The 17193-nt window shown below is 39.3% G+C and overlaps 1 long non-coding RNA gene across 1 annotated transcript; it reads right to left on the bottom strand.

Moving 5' to 3' along the window:
* Positions 1-1823: 1823 nt before the first annotated feature.
* LOC136146013 (uncharacterized) lies at positions 1824-16735 on the bottom strand. The gene is made up of 3 exons (XR_010658885.1): positions 16713-16735; positions 16187-16321; positions 1824-1904 (listed from the first exon to the last, which is right to left on the bottom strand). It is a non-coding gene; the product is annotated as an uncharacterized lncRNA (long non-coding RNA).
* Between the last annotated feature and the right edge of the window lie 458 nt (positions 16736-17193).

Below are 17193 nucleotides of genomic sequence, written 5' to 3'. Positions count from 1 at the left end.
TGACTGAACTGAACTGACTGAACCCAAGAGAGTACCCACCCAACAAAATGTTCCAACCCTATCTATCTAATCACTCTCTTGAATACAGAGGAGACTCTAATCCAAAATATGATCCAAAAATGAATGTTGGGTGGGAGTGATTAATATAAAGTCAGTATTCAGCATAACAGGCAATATTGATAGATGGCTGCTTGTTAAATAACTAATATGGTATTATGTTATAAAGAGAAATTTTCATTCAGTAAAAAACCTTGAGATAAGATGAAGCCTAATAATCATTATGAACATGTATGCAGGAATGAGTAGGTATCAAGCACAACACATATTTAGTTGAAACTCAGAAATCTTAGAAATGACAGTGCTTCAGATTTCAAGCTTAAAAAGCTTCAGGAAATCACAGAAGAACCCTGGAATTACCAACTAGAACAGGAGAAGTAAAAACTGTCATTATCCTCAGGAGAAATCAGAAGAAACATTTTCCCTGGGCACCCACTCCAGCAAGTCGTATACTTACCACATTCTATACATCATGTCACATCACCTACAACCCCCGAGGTCCAAACTAATAACACGCCCTCAGAAATTACTAGTAAATTTAGCTTAATTTCTTTTACTACTCTTGCTTTAATAGTCATGCTACCTTAACAGGACCTCACATCTTTCTTTGTAACTTTTCTGAGAGAATAACAAAGAAATTCCATGTTCTTGAACTTGAGTCGGTTGTGGTGAGGTGGATGAACCCAGAGCCTGTTACACAGAGTAAAGTAAGTTAGAAAGAGAAAAACAAATACCATATATTAACACAAACACATGGCATCTAGAAAAGTAGTACTGATGAACCTATTTACAGAGAAGAAGCAGAGACGCAGACATCGAGAGCGGTCTAATGGACACAGCAGGGGAAGGAGAGGGTAGGTCAAACTGAGAAAGTCGCCTTGGCATACATACAGTATCAGGGGTAAAACAGTTAGCAGGAAGTGACCGTATAACACAGGGAGCCCAGCCTGGGGATCTGTGATGAACTAGAGGGGTGGGATTGAGGGGGAGGGAGGTTCAAGGGGAGAGGATATAGATATATAAAATTATGACTGATTTGTGTTAATGTGCAGCAGAGTCCACTGCAACACTGTAAAGCAATAATCCTCCAATTTTAAAAAATCCATGTTCTTTCATGACACTGAGATTAATCAGAATATCTGTTGACTATGTAAAAACTTAAGGAAACGTAGGCCTAAAAGTTTTGCTTAAAACTCTGAGAAGGCAGTGGAAAACCAAAAATAAATAAATAAATAAATAAATAATCAAAACTAGTCACAAAAATATCTCCATCAATAGTTCTTAAATGATCGGACTTCACCATCTGGAATCAATTGCCCTGTGATGGAGAAACAGATGTTCCATCAAGGTTGCTTTGTGATCAAACAGGCCAAGAGGAAGGGTAGGGCCAGCTCCTGAAACACGCAAAGCCCTGTACAGAAAGGAGAAAATGATAAAGTAGATTGTCTTTGGCCAGAAGTGAAATGAGCAAGGGTAAGAGTTATGTTTTGGCTCACTCATAAGCCGTCAGTCCTATAGCTGACCAAGAATCACCTCCACAGTTAGTCCTTATGCTTCTGATACAGAAGAGAACTATAAGCTTATCATTACTATATGTAATTCCTCTAGATATATATTTCATGAGGGCAGTGACCTTCATTGATTTTGTGCCTTGTATGACATAGGTCCTCATGGATGGATGGATGGATGGATGGATGGATGGATGGATGAAGTTGCTTACCATTGAACTGCACCCTTGGCTTGGATGCCTCTCCTGTCCCTTTTAAGTTGATACCAGCCACATCCAAAGCCTCTGAGATTCCAGTATCTTGGTTTGGAAGGATGCTGTGAAGGCCACCTCCTGCAGGCTGAGGATGGAAAACACAACTGTGTGGCTTGCTCCATGGAGATGTGACATTGATTTCTGATCTAAGTTGAAGTCCACTTTACCACTAAAATGTGAGTTATCAGGTTATAAATTTTACTCTGCTATTTAAAAATTAAGTCAATTATTTATAGGCTGATAATCTTAAGAGTTTTAAACTGAAGTATGGAGCTGGTCTTCACTTTCTGTCCTTCCTTTTTTAAAATAAAAGAACATAAGTTCAGAAGAATGTGAAGAAAAGCAAAAGGTAAATTTTGCATGTATTTAAGCAATTTTTCTTTTTTATATTTGGCAAAATGGTGAATTATTGGCTCTCAAGAATTAAAGCAAATTTGCATTTCTGGGATAACTCCTACTTTGTTACTATGTAATATGTTTTTACATGTTATTGGATTCAATATGCTGATGTCTTATGAAGAATTTGGTATCTGTATTCATGAGAAATATTGGTTTGCAATTTTCTCCCCTGTTTTGTAGTATTTTAGACAGGTTTTAGCATCAGGGGCATGCTGGCTCATAAAGTCAGGTGTGGATATATTCCCATCTCATTAATTTTCTGAGAAAGTTTGTATAAGACTGGTCTTTCTTTCTCAAATATGTACTAAAATTCAGCACTGAAATCATCTGGACCTGGAGTTTTCTTAGAGTCAAAGATCAGTTTTGAGAACACATTATACTCTTTTTTTTCCATTTATTTTTATTAGTTGGAGACTAATTACTTTACAATATTGTAGTGGTTTCTGTCATACATTGACACAAATCAGCCATGGATTTACATGTATTCCCCATCCCGATCCCCCCTCCCATCTCTCTCTCTACCCGATCCCTCTGGGTCTTCCCAGGGCACCAGGCCCGAGCACTTGTCTCATGCATTCAACCTGGGCTGGTGATCTGTTTTACCCTAGACAATATACATGTTTTGATGCTGTTCTCTCGAAACATCCCACCCTCGCCTTCTCCCACAGAGTCCAAAAGTCTGTTCTGTATATCTTTGTCTCTTTTTCTGTTTTGCATATAGGGTTATCGTTACCATCTTTCTAAATTCCATATATATGTATTAGTATACACATACTTTTATCTTTATGGCTTACTTCACTCTGTATAATGGGCTCCAGTTTCATCCATCTCATTAGAACTGATTCAAATGAATTCTTTTTAACGGCTGAGTAATATTCCATGGTGTATATGTACCACAGCTTCCTTATCCATTGATCTGCTGATGGGCATCTAGGTTGCTTCCATGTCCTGGCTATTATAAACAGTGCTGCGATGAACATTGGGGTGCACGTGTCTCTTTCAGATCTGGTTTCTCGGTGTATATGCCCAGAAGTGGGATTGCTGGGTCATATGGCAGTTCTATTTCCAGTTTTTTAAGAAATCTCCACACTGTTCTCCATAGAGGCTGTACTAGTTTGCATTCCCACCAACAGTGTAAGAGGGTTCCCTTTTCTCCACACCCTCTCCAGCATTTATTGCTTGTAGACTTTTGGATAGCAGCCATCCTGACTGGCGTGTAATGGTACCTCATTGTGATTTTGATTTGCATTTCTCTAATAATGAGTGATGTGGAGCATCTTTTCATGTGTTTGTTAGCCATCTGTATGTCTTCTTTGGAGAAATGTCTGTTTAGTTCTTTGGCCCATTTTTTGATTGGGTCATTTATTTTTCTGGAATTGAGCTGCAGGAGCTGCTTGTATATTTTTGAGATTAATCCTTTGTTGCTTCATTTGCTATTATTTTCTCCCATTCTGAGGGCTGTCTTTTCACCTTGCTTATCGTTTCCTTTGTTGTGCAAAAGCTTTTAAGTTTCATTAGGTTCCATTTGTTTATTTTTGCTTTTATTTCCAATATTCTGGGAGGTGGGTCATAGAGGATCCTGCTGTGATTTATGTTGAAGAGTATTTTGCCTATGTTCTCCTCTAGGAGTTTTATAGCTTCTGGTCTTCCATTTAGATCTTTAATCCATTTTGAGTTTATTTTTGTGTATGGTGTTAGAAAGTGTTCTAGTTTCATTCTTTTACAAGTGGTTGACCAGTTTTCCCAGCACCACTTGTTAAAGAGGTTGTCTTTTTTCCACTGCATATCCTTGCCTCCTTTGTCGAAGATAAGGTGTCCATAGGTTCATGGATTTATCTCTGGGCTTTCGATTCTGTTCCATTGATCTATATTTCTGTCTTTGTGCCAGTACCATACTGTCTTGATGACTGTGGCTTTGTAGTATAGTCTGAAGTCAGGCAGGTTGATTCCTCCATTTCCATTTCTTTCTCAAGATCACTTTGGCTATTCCAGGGTTTTTGTATTTCCATACAAATTGTGGAATTTTTTGTTCTAGTTCTGTGAAAAATACCGTTGGTAGCTTGATAGGGATTGCATTGAATCTATAGATTGCTTTGGGTAGTATAGCCATTTTGACAATATTGATTCTTCCAATCCATGAACACGGTATATTTCTCCATCTGTTTGGAGAACACATTATACTCTTACCCAACTCACTTGAGAGAATGAATAATAAACATCTTCTCTTGGCATCTCATTTAAAACTTTTGAGCCACTGTTATTCATTCATCAGTGATGGTGACCAGGAATAACAACTTGTGAATTACTGGGATCAAAAATATATATGATGTTTATAGGGGAAAAAATGTTCCATTTTCTATTTTGGGTGAAAGATGACCTGATTAGACGAGAGAATTAAAAGCCCAGTTAGGTAATCCAAACCCAAATCCAGCAAGTCAAGGCTTGGGTGACCAACACTTCCAGTGATTTTCAAAGTACACACAGTATAGATTTGTCTTTTTTGTCCCTGGCACTCTGATTACTGCCCATGTTCCTAATTTCTAGCAAAAAATAAAACATCACTGAGTCATTCAGTGCATTGAAATCAGTTCAGTGAAGTAAAAACTGCCAAGAGCAGGCAGATTTGTATTATGTATATATATAATTTCTGGTTTTAACTCCCTATTCCCAAATCCAAGTCAGATTTTCAGGATTCTATTTCACTTGCCCACATAGCCAATAAATGCAGATGACTCCATAAAAAGAGATTATGTATACCTTCAGTGTATCATTTTGTATATTTTTCCATCCTCAATTATAAGTCTCAACAAACAAAACATTTGGTCTACCTTTTGTTCAGTCTTCAAGTTGTTTCTGATTCTTCCTGACCCCATGGACTGCAGCATGCCAGGCTTCTGTGTCTCTCACCATCTCTCGGAGTTTGCACAAATTCTTGTCCATTGAATCAGTGATGCCATCCAACCGTCTCATCCTCTATCATCCCCTTCTCCTTCTGCCTTCAATCTTTCCCAGCATCAGGGTATTTCCCAATGAGTCAGTTCTCTGCATCAGGTGGCCAAAATATTGGAGTTTCAGCTTCAGCATCAGTCCTTCCAGTGACTATTCAGGGTTGATTTCCTTTAAGATTGACTGGTTTGGTCTCCTTGCTGTTCAAGGGACTCTCAAGAGTCTTCTCCAAGCATCAATTCTTTGGTACTCTGCCTTCTTCATGATTCAGCTCTCACATCTGTACAAGACTACTGGAAATACCATATAGCCTTGGTCTACCTAAAGGACTATAAAATGCATTAGACTGAATGTATCAAAAGCCACTCAAAGGTGTTCCTACCAAAGGATGAAACATGGCTATAAAGAAATAAGATTTAATCGTAATAAAAAAACTAAAATATTTTCATTTCTTCTGTTAGGTGCATACTTATTCCAGTGAGTATACAGTCTTATTTTAAGTAAGGAACTCTACTCTTAGAATGCCTTTGGAAGCTACACCCATTCTCCTGACAGTCCTCAGTGGAGTGATTTGGGTCACAGTTAACAGATGAGAGGCAGCACTTGTAGCTCAAATGGCAAAGAATCTGCCTATGATGCAGGAGACCAGGGTTCGATCCCTGGATTGGGAAGTTCCTCTGGAGAAGGGAATGGCAATCTACTCCAGTATTCTTGCCTGGAGAATTCCATGGACAGAGAAGCCTGGAGAGCTACAGTTCATGGGGTCGCAAAGAGTCGGACACGACTGAGCAGCTAACACACTAACAGATAAGAGCCATTACTGGCTGTGTTGGATATTCTCCATTTGCCCCCCCAGAACTACTCTCTGTACCTCCCCACTCACCCTCTGTCCTGTAAGACTGGTCTGCATGGGCTGTACTAAGGCTCCCAGGTTGTCTAGTTTTCTCTCAAGTTTGGCCAAAGAGAAGTACTGTCAGAAACTGGAAGGCGGGGACTTCCCAGTAGTCAAGACTCTGAGCTTCCAGTGCAGGGAGCAAAGGTTCAATTCTTGGTCGGGGAACTAAGATCCCACATACTGCACAGCACAGTCAAAATATATTAAATTTTTAGCAAACTGGATGGTAAAGAGAACGAGCTCAGAGATGCGGTTGTCTTCCTCCTCCAAAGTCCCCAGCTCCAGAGAGTGTAAGGGCTCCCCCATCCCTTGTTGATTTCCCATTATCTTTCTCACATATCTTGTAAATATACCCTTTATTAAAAACTCCTCAAGTGCGCGCGCGCGCGCACACACACACACACACACACACACACACAGTGTGAGTTGGTAATATGTTTCCTGCCCAAACACTAATTAATAAAGGAGTCAAGTCTGCTGAACAAAGAGGGTGATCAAGCTAGGCGACATGTCTTTTAGCACAAAAGATAGACTATATAATCATGAGAGTAGTTTTTGGAATCACTCATTCATTGACTCTGAACTACTTTCCAAAACAGAAGTTCAAAAATTGTTTATAACATATTCCAAATACTTAGCCTCTGAAGGTAACTACTTTGATGGAAACGCCATTCATTTAGCTATTGAATTTCTGGATGTTTGCTGCATTTAAACATCTCAAGACATTATCATCACACTTTGTGATTTTTAAAAAGGCATATTTCTCATTTAAAAAATAGGTATTTTGGAATTTCTGAATGTAAAATCAAATTCGGGGTTAATACTGGTCCAGACAGTAAAAGCAGGAAATAGCTTATTGCTAAAAACAGAGAGGGAGAGAGAAAGAGAAAAAAAATGAGAAAGAGATGTTTGAGAATAGATTGGACATAACAGGACACTAAGAAAGAAATAAAATTGTTTTCAACAAGCACTTCATTAAGTAGACATAAGTAAAATTTTCATGTTGTAAGGAATGGGTTGTCTTTGTAAAATCTGCATATGCTTGCAGAATCCTTGGTTTCTTTACACTCTTTAAAAAAAAAGTTTTCTTTTTTTTAAAGGACTCAATACCTAAGAAAAAAAGTTGAAACCTGACCTAGTGGCCAGTTCCCTATTTGGAGTCAGTTAACTTCATAAAGCTGGTGTTAAACTATTCTCTTTCTTTCCTCTGTACATAATGTACTATATTGAGCTGTTACTGTGGCTTAAAAATACATGATGAACATTTTGAATGTTCTCAGTGTTTTTAATTTATATTTGCACAATCATAGAAATTATAGATGGAAAAACTAGGATTCTTCCTCTTAATATAAACTGTAGACCAAGGTTTGGGGCTTGGTTCCTTCTTTTCTGATTAATGAGGCTGGGGAGAGGGAGTGTGAAGAAAACCCTTTGGGCCATTGCTTCCATTGTTTCAGGATTTCTGAACTAGCGTTCTCTCTTTAATGGAGCACCATTACTTCAGTAATTTATCCTGAAGACCTAACAAATAATGTCTCATTCTTGGCATTACATTTTAAACTTATTAGTTGACAGAGGCTATGTCTCTATCAACTGCAGTATATTTGAGCAAAGGATGTTGTCACTGCAATTAACTATAATATCAAGATTGGCCTTGAAAAGGCAGCAACCATGGAACTCTCCAATCCCTTGTGTTTGGGGCCATAGAGACAACAAAATCCAGCCTGTCTTTTAGTCATATTCAATTCATATGATGGAATATTGGCACACATAGAATCCTGTGTCACTTACTTTGCTAACAATGATCTATATCTTTAATTCCTTTAATCTGCTCGTAGCTCAATTCCTTTTTTTCTACTTGGAGCAAATGGTCTTTTAAATCCTCTATTCCTTTGGAGATTCTCCTAGTTTTGCTTTCTTTTCTCAAGTACAGCTCCATTTTAAACTCATATAGCTGAAAGGAATCTTGTAAATCATCTAGTTGCTCATCTCATTTCAAATATGAGGAAATTAAACCCAAAAAGTGATTTGCTATTATTAAGCTCAAACTTTCTCCTGATAATCACTAACAAGGTATAATGTACTGCACTTTTAACAATAACATTTGAAAAAGAATATAACCAACTTTCTAGAAGTTCCAGCCAACTTTTTTTTACAGTTAGAAATTCTACTAAAACATTCTATTTATTTCAAATTGGTTATTTCAAAACCAAACTCACAATTAAGACTGTCTCATTTCAATGTAAACTGATAGCAGATCAAGACTGATTCAGCTCTGATCAAATGCTGTGTTCAGTTCACTTCAGTTGCTCAGTCGTGTCCGACTCTTTGTGACCCCAAAACCGCAGCACGCCAGGCCTCCCTGTCCATCACCAACTGCCGGAGTCCACCCAAGCCCATGTCCAATGAGAAAGTGATGCCATCCAACCATCTCATCCTCTGCAGTCCCCTTCTCCTCCTGCCCTCAATCTTCCCCAGCATAGGGTCTTTTCAAATGAGTCAGTTCTTCACACCAGGTAGCCAAAATATTGGAGTTTCAGCTTCAGCATCAGTCCTTCCAATGAACACCCACGACTGATCTTCTTTAGGATGGACTGGTTGGATCTCCTTGCAATCCAAGGGACTCGCAAGAGACTTCTCCAACACCACAGTTCAAAAGCATCAAATCTTCAGTGCTCAGCTTTCTTTATAGTCCAACTCTCACATCCATACATGACCACTGGAAAAACCATAGCCTTAACTAGACAGACTTTTGTTGGCAAAGTAATGTCTCAAATATGCCATCTAGGTTGGTCATAACTTTCCTTCCAAGGAGTAAGCAGCTTTTAATTTGATGGCTGCAGTCACCATCTGCAGTGATTTTGGAGCCCAGAAAAATAGTCAGCCACTGTTTCCACTGTTTCCCTATCTATTTGCCATGAAGTGATGGGACCGGATGCCATGATCTTAGTTTTCTGAAGGCTGAACTTTAAGCCAACTTTTTCACTCTCCTCTTTCATTTTCATCAAGAGGCTCTTTAGTTCTTCTTCATTTTCTGCCATAAGGGTGGTGTGATCTGCATATCTGAGGTTATTGGTATTTCTCCCGTCAATCTTGATGCCAGTTTGTGCTTCCTCCAGCCCAGCGTTTCCCATGATGTATTCTGCATATAAGTTAAGTAAGCAGGGTGACAATATACAGCCTTGACATACTGCTTTTCCTATTTGGAACCATTCTGTTGTTCCATGTCCAGTTTTAATTGTCGCTTCCTGACCTGCATACAGGTTTCTCAAGAAGCAGGTCAAGTGGTCTGGTATTCCCATCTCTTTCAGAATTTTCACTAGTTTATTGTGATCCACACAATCAAAGGCTTTGGCATAGTCAATAAAGCAGAAATAGATGTTTTTCTGGAACTCTCTTGCTTTTTTGATGATCCAACAGATGTTAACAATTTGATCTCTGGTTCCTCTGCCTTTTCTAAAACCATCTTGAACATCTAGAAGTTCACTGTTCACGTATTGCTGAAGCCTGGCTTGGAGAATTTTGAGCATTACTTTACTAGCATGTGAGATGAGTGCAATCGAGTGGTAGTTTGAGAATGCTGTGTTAGCTAGCTATATTTTCATATATGTCTCACTTCCTCCTTACCAGATATATAATATATAATATGTAATAATATTATATGTTATAATACATTATTAATATATGTGTTATTAATTATATAATCATATATTATATATTATTATAAATTATATATTATTATATATTATATAATATAATAATCCATTAATATAATTAATATACAATGTATATATGTATGTAGGTAATGTATGCAATGTAATATATGTAATATACAATGTATATGTGTATATACTTTAATTATATATTATATATTATAATAGTTATATATATAATTATATAACTATAGTTTAACTACAATTTATAGTTTACAATTATAGTTTATAAGTCCATTTGGCCAGGTCAGTAGGTTTGGAATTTGGCAGTGCCTGTAAATTTTACTTAATTTCACTTCACAATGAAATTTTGCTGAGTGACTAGAACTAAGGGAATCAGAAAATGATTGATTATAGGATTTTTAAAAAATATTGCCTAAAATAGGAAAAGACAGGGAGTTGAAGGTAAGAGAACCATTCTAGATTAAACAGAATTTTAGAAATGCAGGTACTAACTAAATGTATAGAATGAAAAAAGAGTCTTGAAAAGAATTATTTTATTCTTTATGGTTATCAGTTTTTCCAGTAGTCATGTATGGATGTGAGAGCTGGACCATAAAGACGGGTGAGTACCAAAGAACTGATGCTTTCGAACTGTGGTGATGGAAAAGACTCTTTAGAGTTACTTTGACAGCAAGGAGATCAAATCAGTCAATCCTAAAGGAAATCAACCCTGAATATTCACTGGAAGGACTGATGCTGAAGCTCCAATTATTTGGCCACCTGATGCGAAGAGTCAAATCATTGGAAAAGACCCTGATGCTGAGAAAGATTGAAGGCAGGAGGAGAAAGGGATGACAGAGGATGAGATGGTTGGTGGCATCATCAGTTCAATGGACATGAGTCTCAGCAAATTCCAGAAGATAGTGAAGGACAGGGAAGCCTGGCATGCTGCAGTCCATGGGGTCACAAAGAGTCAGAAATGATTTGGCGACTAAACAACAATATTTCCTATAAAACACAGAAAATAGTTGATGGGCTTTACTAAAGGAAGATTATAGTAATCAAAGTACAAATTGGAGTTAAAAGAGCAAAATAAAGAGTTTGAAGGATTTACAAAAAAGTATTCCATGCTCTGACCACAAATGGGTACAGCTTCCTGTATCATCTGAGGAATGAAACTGTCTTCTCTCTCAATGAACATCTCTTTTCCCAAATGACTTCTTTTTGCTTGGTTTTGTTTTTTAATTTTTACAACTTTGTGTTGGTTTCTGCCATACAATAATGCAAATTAGCCATAATTATACACATATCCCTTCCCTCTCGAGCCTCCCTCCCCTCCTCCTATCCCATCCCTCTAGGTCATCCCAGAGCACCAGACTGGGCAACCTGCGCTGCACACAGCTTCTCACCAGCCATTCATCTTACACACGACAGTTATATAAGCTGATGCCACCTTCTCCATTCTTCCCACCCTTTCCCTCCTCCACTGTGCCCACTAGTCCAGTCCATTCTCTACATCTGCATGCCCATTCTTTCTCTGCAAATAGATTTATCAATACCATTTTTCTAGATTCCATTTATATGCGGTAATACGCTATATTTTAGATGACACCACCCTTATGACAGAAAGTGAAGAAGAGCTAAAGAGTCTTTTGATGAAAGTGAAAGAGGAGGGTGAAAAAGCTGGCATAAAACTCGACATTCAGAAAACTAGGATCATGGCATCAGTCCCATCACTTCATGGCAAATAGATGGGGAAACAATGGAAACAGTGAGAGACTTTATTTTGGGGGGCTCCAAAATCACTGCGGATGGTGACTGCAGCCATGAAATTAAAAGACACTTGCTCCTTGGAAGAAAAGCTATGACTAACCTAAACAGCATATTAAAAAGCAGAGACATTACTTTGTCAACAAAGGTCTCTAGTCAACGCTATGGTTTTTCCAACAATCGCGTATGGATGTTGTAAAGAAAGTTGAGCACTGAAGAACTGATGCTTTTGAACTGTGGTGTTGGAGAAGACTCTTGAGAGTCCCTTGAACAGCAAGGAGATCAAAACAGTCAATCCTAAAGGAAATCAGTTCTGAATATTCATTGGAAGGACTGATGCTGAAGCTGAAATTCTAATACTTTGGCCACCTGATACAAAGAACTGTCTCATTGGAAAAGACCCTGATGCTAGGAAAGATTGAAGACTGGAGGAGAAGGGGACAACAGAGAACGAGATGGTTGGATGGCATCACTGACTCAATGGACATGAGTTTGAGCAAGCTCCCGGAGTTGGTGATGGACAGGGAAGCCTGCCAGGCTGCAGTCCATGGGGTTGCAAAGAGTCAGACACAACTGAGCAACTAAACTGAACTGAACCGAATCCAACTGAAGAGTTCTGAAGAATATCATGGAGAGATAAGAAGGCCTTCTTAAAAGAGCAGTGCAAAGAAGTATAGGAAAACAATAGAATAGGAAAGACTAGAGATCTCTTCAAGAAAATTGGGAATATCAAGGGAATATTTCATTCAAGGATGAGCACAATAAAGGACAGAAATGGTGAGGATCTAACACAAGCAGAAGAGATTAAAAAGAGATGGCAAGAATACACAGAAGAACTATACAAAAAAGGTATTAATGACCCAGATAACCACAATGGTGTGGTCACTCACCTAGAGTCTAACATCCTGGAGCCTGAAGTCAAGTGGGCCTTGGGAAGCATTACTACAAACAAGGCTGGTGGAGGTGATAGAATTCCAGCAGAGTTATTTAGAATCCTAAAAGATGATGCTATTATTAAAGTGCTGTACTCTATATGGCAGCAAATCTGGAAAACCCACAGGACTCATAAAGGTCAGTTTTCATTCCAATCCCAAAGAAGGGTGATGCCAATGAAAATACAAATTACCAGATAATCGTGCTCAGTTCACATGCTAGTAAGTTTATGCTCAAAATCCTTCAAGCTAGACTTCAACAGTATGTGAAATAAGAACTTCCAAATGTACAAACTGGCTTTAGAAAAGGCTGAGGAACCAGAGATTTTTGCCAACATTCATTGGATAATAGAGAAAGCAAGGGAATTCCAGGAAAAAAAATCTACTTCTGCTTCATTGACTATGCAAAAGCCTCTGACTGTATAGATCCCAACAAACTGTGGAAAATTCTTAAAAGAGATGGAAATACCAGACCACCTTATCTGCCTCCTGAGAAATCTGTATGCAGGTCAAGAAGCATGAGTTTGAGCCTTACATGGAACAACCGGCTGGTTGAAAATTAGGAAAGGAGTATGACAAGGCTGTATACTGTCACCCTCTTATTTTAACTTATATGCAGAGTACATCATGTGAAATGCTGGGCTGGATGAATCACAAGCTGGGAACAAGATTGGAAAAGGCTCTTGAGAGTCCCTTGGACTGCAAGGAGATCAAACCAATCAATCCTAAAAGAAATCAACACTAAATATTCATTGGAAGGACTGATGCTGAAGCTCCAATACTTTGGCCACCTGATGTAAAGAGCTGAGTCATTGGAAAAGACCCTGAAGCTGGGAAGGATTGGAAGCGGGAGGAAAAGCAGGCAGCAGAGGATGGGATACATGGCATGACCGACTCGATGGACATGAATCTGAGCAAACTCTGAGAGATAGTGAAGGACAGGGAAGCCTGGCATGCTGCAGTCCATGAAGTTGCAAAGAGTGAGACACAACTTAGCTACTGAACAACAATAAGGGGCATCTAATTAGCATAAACTAGGTGTGGTTGAAAGTGATTTATTGTGAAAACAAAAAACACTCCTCCCACCGCTATCACTTTCCCTTTCACTCAGGAAATTCCAAGGTTTAGGGATAGTCCTGCCTCAAGAACCAGGAACAAAGATTAAAATACATATTTCTTATTATATCACAAGATCACATTGGTATAAAGGGGGTAATGGGAGATGAAAGAGTGGAGGAAACAGGTGTCCAAATATAAAAGGATCTTATTAAAATTATATGTATCCAGTGGTCATTAGGGAAATACTGAAATATTCAAAGGGAGTGATATAGTCATATTTGCATTTTCCAGCGATCCCTCTAGGAACAGTGTGGACAGTGGATGGAGACATGGGAGACCGACAGCCAACCCCGGTGAGTACTGGGATAGAGCTGTGGCGATGCCATTGAAGAGGCATAGGCAGATGGTAGAGACAGCACAAAGGTAGATTTTGTGGGACTTCATTGGATACCTCATGAGAGGAGTAAAGGGGAAGAAGAAATTAAGAATCACTCTTAGATTTCAAGCTTAGGTGACCAGTTGGACAGTGACCCAAGTAGCCAAGTACCCAGTAGAGATAAAGAAGGACTGGCTTTTGGGCAGAAGTCAGTGAGAACTCTTTTAGACTTACTGACATCCCAGTGAATCATTCTAGTAGATATGCTAAGGAGGAAACTGGAGAGACATATCTGGAGCTCAGAAGAAATACCTTACAGGAGATAAAGAGTTGGGAGTTATAGGCCTGCGGTTAGCTGTGGAAATAGTGAGTACTTCTAAGTGAGGCCAAGGTAAAAAGATATGACGCAGACTCTTTGGAGCATGCGTGCATGGAGACCCCTCTTCACCCATAAGAAGGAAGCTTAATTGGAGGGTACATGCCTGAGAGGGGGTCCCTACTCTTGATAGAGCTCTGTGGCTAGGAGGGCAGGAGTCTGGATCTGCCTTAAGGAGCTTTTCGGCAACATGGCTCGTAGGAAGCAGGTGCACTCAAAGGAAGGCTTCTAAAGTAGAGGCTTCCTGTGTAATGGCCACCAGCATAACTGCACCACCAATGTAGAGTCAAAACTGCTCCACGTGAATCCTGAATTATAGTATGTAGTGACATATGCGAGCTTTTGTATACAGTCAATCCTCATCACTCCAGATCCTTTATTTGCAAATTCACTTACTCAAATTCATAACCCCAAAGTGAACACTCACAATATTTTTGTGGTCATTTGTGGACATGCACAGAGTGTCAGAAACTTGAGTCCCTGACGCACACAATGCCAGTTGAGGTTGAACAAGATGATATTCTGCCATCTTGTTTCTATTCTCATGCGATACATGAGTGTCCTTTTCAAGGCAGTTGGTATCATAATTTTTACACTTTTGCACTTCTGGCTGGTAATTTAGCTGTTTAAAAATGGTCCAGCATAGTGGTGAAGTGTGGTCTACTGTTCTAAACACAAGGCTATAATGTGCCCTATAGAGAAAATACAGGAAGTTGTTCGATAAGCTTCGTTCAGGCATGAGCTACATAGTGCTGCTGACTATGAGTCCAATGTTAATGAATCAATAATATATATTAAATAAGTAGTCTTTAAATAGAAACACACACAAAACAAGGTTATGTATTGACTGATTCATGAAAGTGTGACCAGAGGCTTGCAAGAACCCAACCGTGTATTTTCCCTAGGATTATGGATGCTCAGTTACTCAGTTATGTCCAACTCTCTGTGGTCCCATAGACTGTAGCCCACCAGGCTCCTCTGTCCATTGAATTTTCCAGGCAAGAATACTGAAGCAGGTTGCCATTTCCTCCTCCAAGGGACCCTTTAGACCCAGGAACTAAACCCACATCTTTGACTGGCAGGCAGATTCTTCACCACTGTGCCACCAGCAGTGGTTTGCTGTTCATTAACCCAGTGTTCACAGTGACTGTGTAGGGTATAATTAATGCAAATAACAAGGATTAACCGTACATGTAGAAGTCTAGAATGAGCCAAGAGCCACATCAGTCCTAAATGAAGCTCCTAATTTATTTAAAACAGCTCACTATACACTCTCCTAAGGTTCAGGGTAAGGTACTGTTTTTGAGTTTTTATTTGAGTTTCTGAAGATGGGGCAGGGTTGAGGGGAGATTTTCTCTTCGAATCATCTGATCATTGATTGCTTTCATGTGAACTGAAGAAGCACATCATGGAGTCCAGGGTCCCATCCTGCCATGTATTTGCTCTGTGATCACAGACAAGGCTTTGCTCTCTCTGAATTTTCATGCCTCGCCCATGAAACCAGGCAATGACACCTCAGATCCTTATCAGATCTGACAGCTCATGATTCTGTAGCCAGTCCCAAAGCAAGAGACGCTGCCATCCATTGTGACATTAGGACGGCATAAGACTTGGGAAGAAGGATTTACTGCAGTGCATTTCCTATATTCCTCAGAGCAACCTGAGGACAGATTCATTAGATTATTGATTTAAAGATTCAACTCTTGTCTAATTTTAACTTTTATGACAGTAATAAACCCAAAGGAAAACTGTAAAACAGAGAAAAATACTCTCAATTATGTTAAACTTAAAATGGCATTAAAAGTAGAAAAGAAAAAAGAGAAGAGTGCCTAATTGTAATTATTTAAAGCAAATTACTTCAATGATCAAGGATGGACCCAAATGCCGTGCATACCAGGCTACCCTGAGCAGCCCACTCTGTCTTTTAGGTCTCTCCAAGGGACCCCAGAGGATCTTACCAGCAACTAAATGCTCCATTAAGCACTTGGCGAAGGACTGGATGGACATGTGTGACCCAGACATTTCCATGGAAGGTTAGCTTTCCAGATGGAGTCCTTATTTGAAGAATGTGTGTAGGATTAAGATGTAATCCACTATTTCAAAGAATACAATAATACACAAAATAAATGCTCTGATTGATTTTTCCTCTTCTTTAACTGTAGAGGATACATCAATAAACAGAATTTTTCTTCAACAAAAGGTATCTCTCTTCCAAATTAGCAGAGGGTAACCTCAGGTATAATAGTAATGGAAAAAGTTGAGAGGATTAAGCGTGCACATAAAAAGGATTTGTGCACACACACACAAATCATCTTGCCTTATCTTTTTCTTCAGCCAAATGAAAAACTCACCATGCTACCTGCAGGCTCACATCTAGCATCTGAGGGGTCCAGCCACCTTCTCTTCCCCCACTGCCATCCCATACTTGGAGGGGTTTTTATATGCTCTGGTGTGTTCACCAGCATACAGTGACAGCCCACTCACCTTTCTCAATGATGGGAAAGCCTTGCAGGTGCTGGCAATGGTTCAGGGCCACTGAGCAGGGGAATTCTGAGATGCTGGGTACTCAGGATGTGGTCTGGAGGTGAGCATCTGAATCACATCCTTTTAGTTCCTCAGGTTCCTCACCCTATGGGAAGGGATACAACCAAACTGGCATCTCTCTGAAGATGTAATTTTTTTCTTTCTCCACATATGATAATGCATGTGTCTTTCCCTGGTTTTCGTAAGTACTACTCCAACTCTAAACATCTCAGTATGTTGAAAGCTGTTTCTCTTGGAGGATTCAAAGCGTAACAATGTATTGCAGTGTGTGTGATACACTTGTAAGTACATGAGCACTCTGGACTTCTGGGGGCGGGGGAGTCTCTTCTATACAGAAGCATCTCAAGACATAAAATGAATAAAATTGGTGTTTCAGTGAGAAACAACTGTACACTCCCCGGCACATTTATGAAATGCAGAA

Source organism: Muntiacus reevesi, chromosome 13 (genome assembly GCF_963930625.1).
Source record: "Muntiacus reevesi chromosome 13, mMunRee1.1, whole genome shotgun sequence".
Lineage (NCBI taxonomy): Eukaryota > Metazoa > Chordata > Mammalia > Artiodactyla > Cervidae > Muntiacus > Muntiacus reevesi.
The sequence above is the reverse complement of the archived record's forward strand: the minus strand, read 5'-3'. Positions and strand labels throughout refer to the sequence as shown.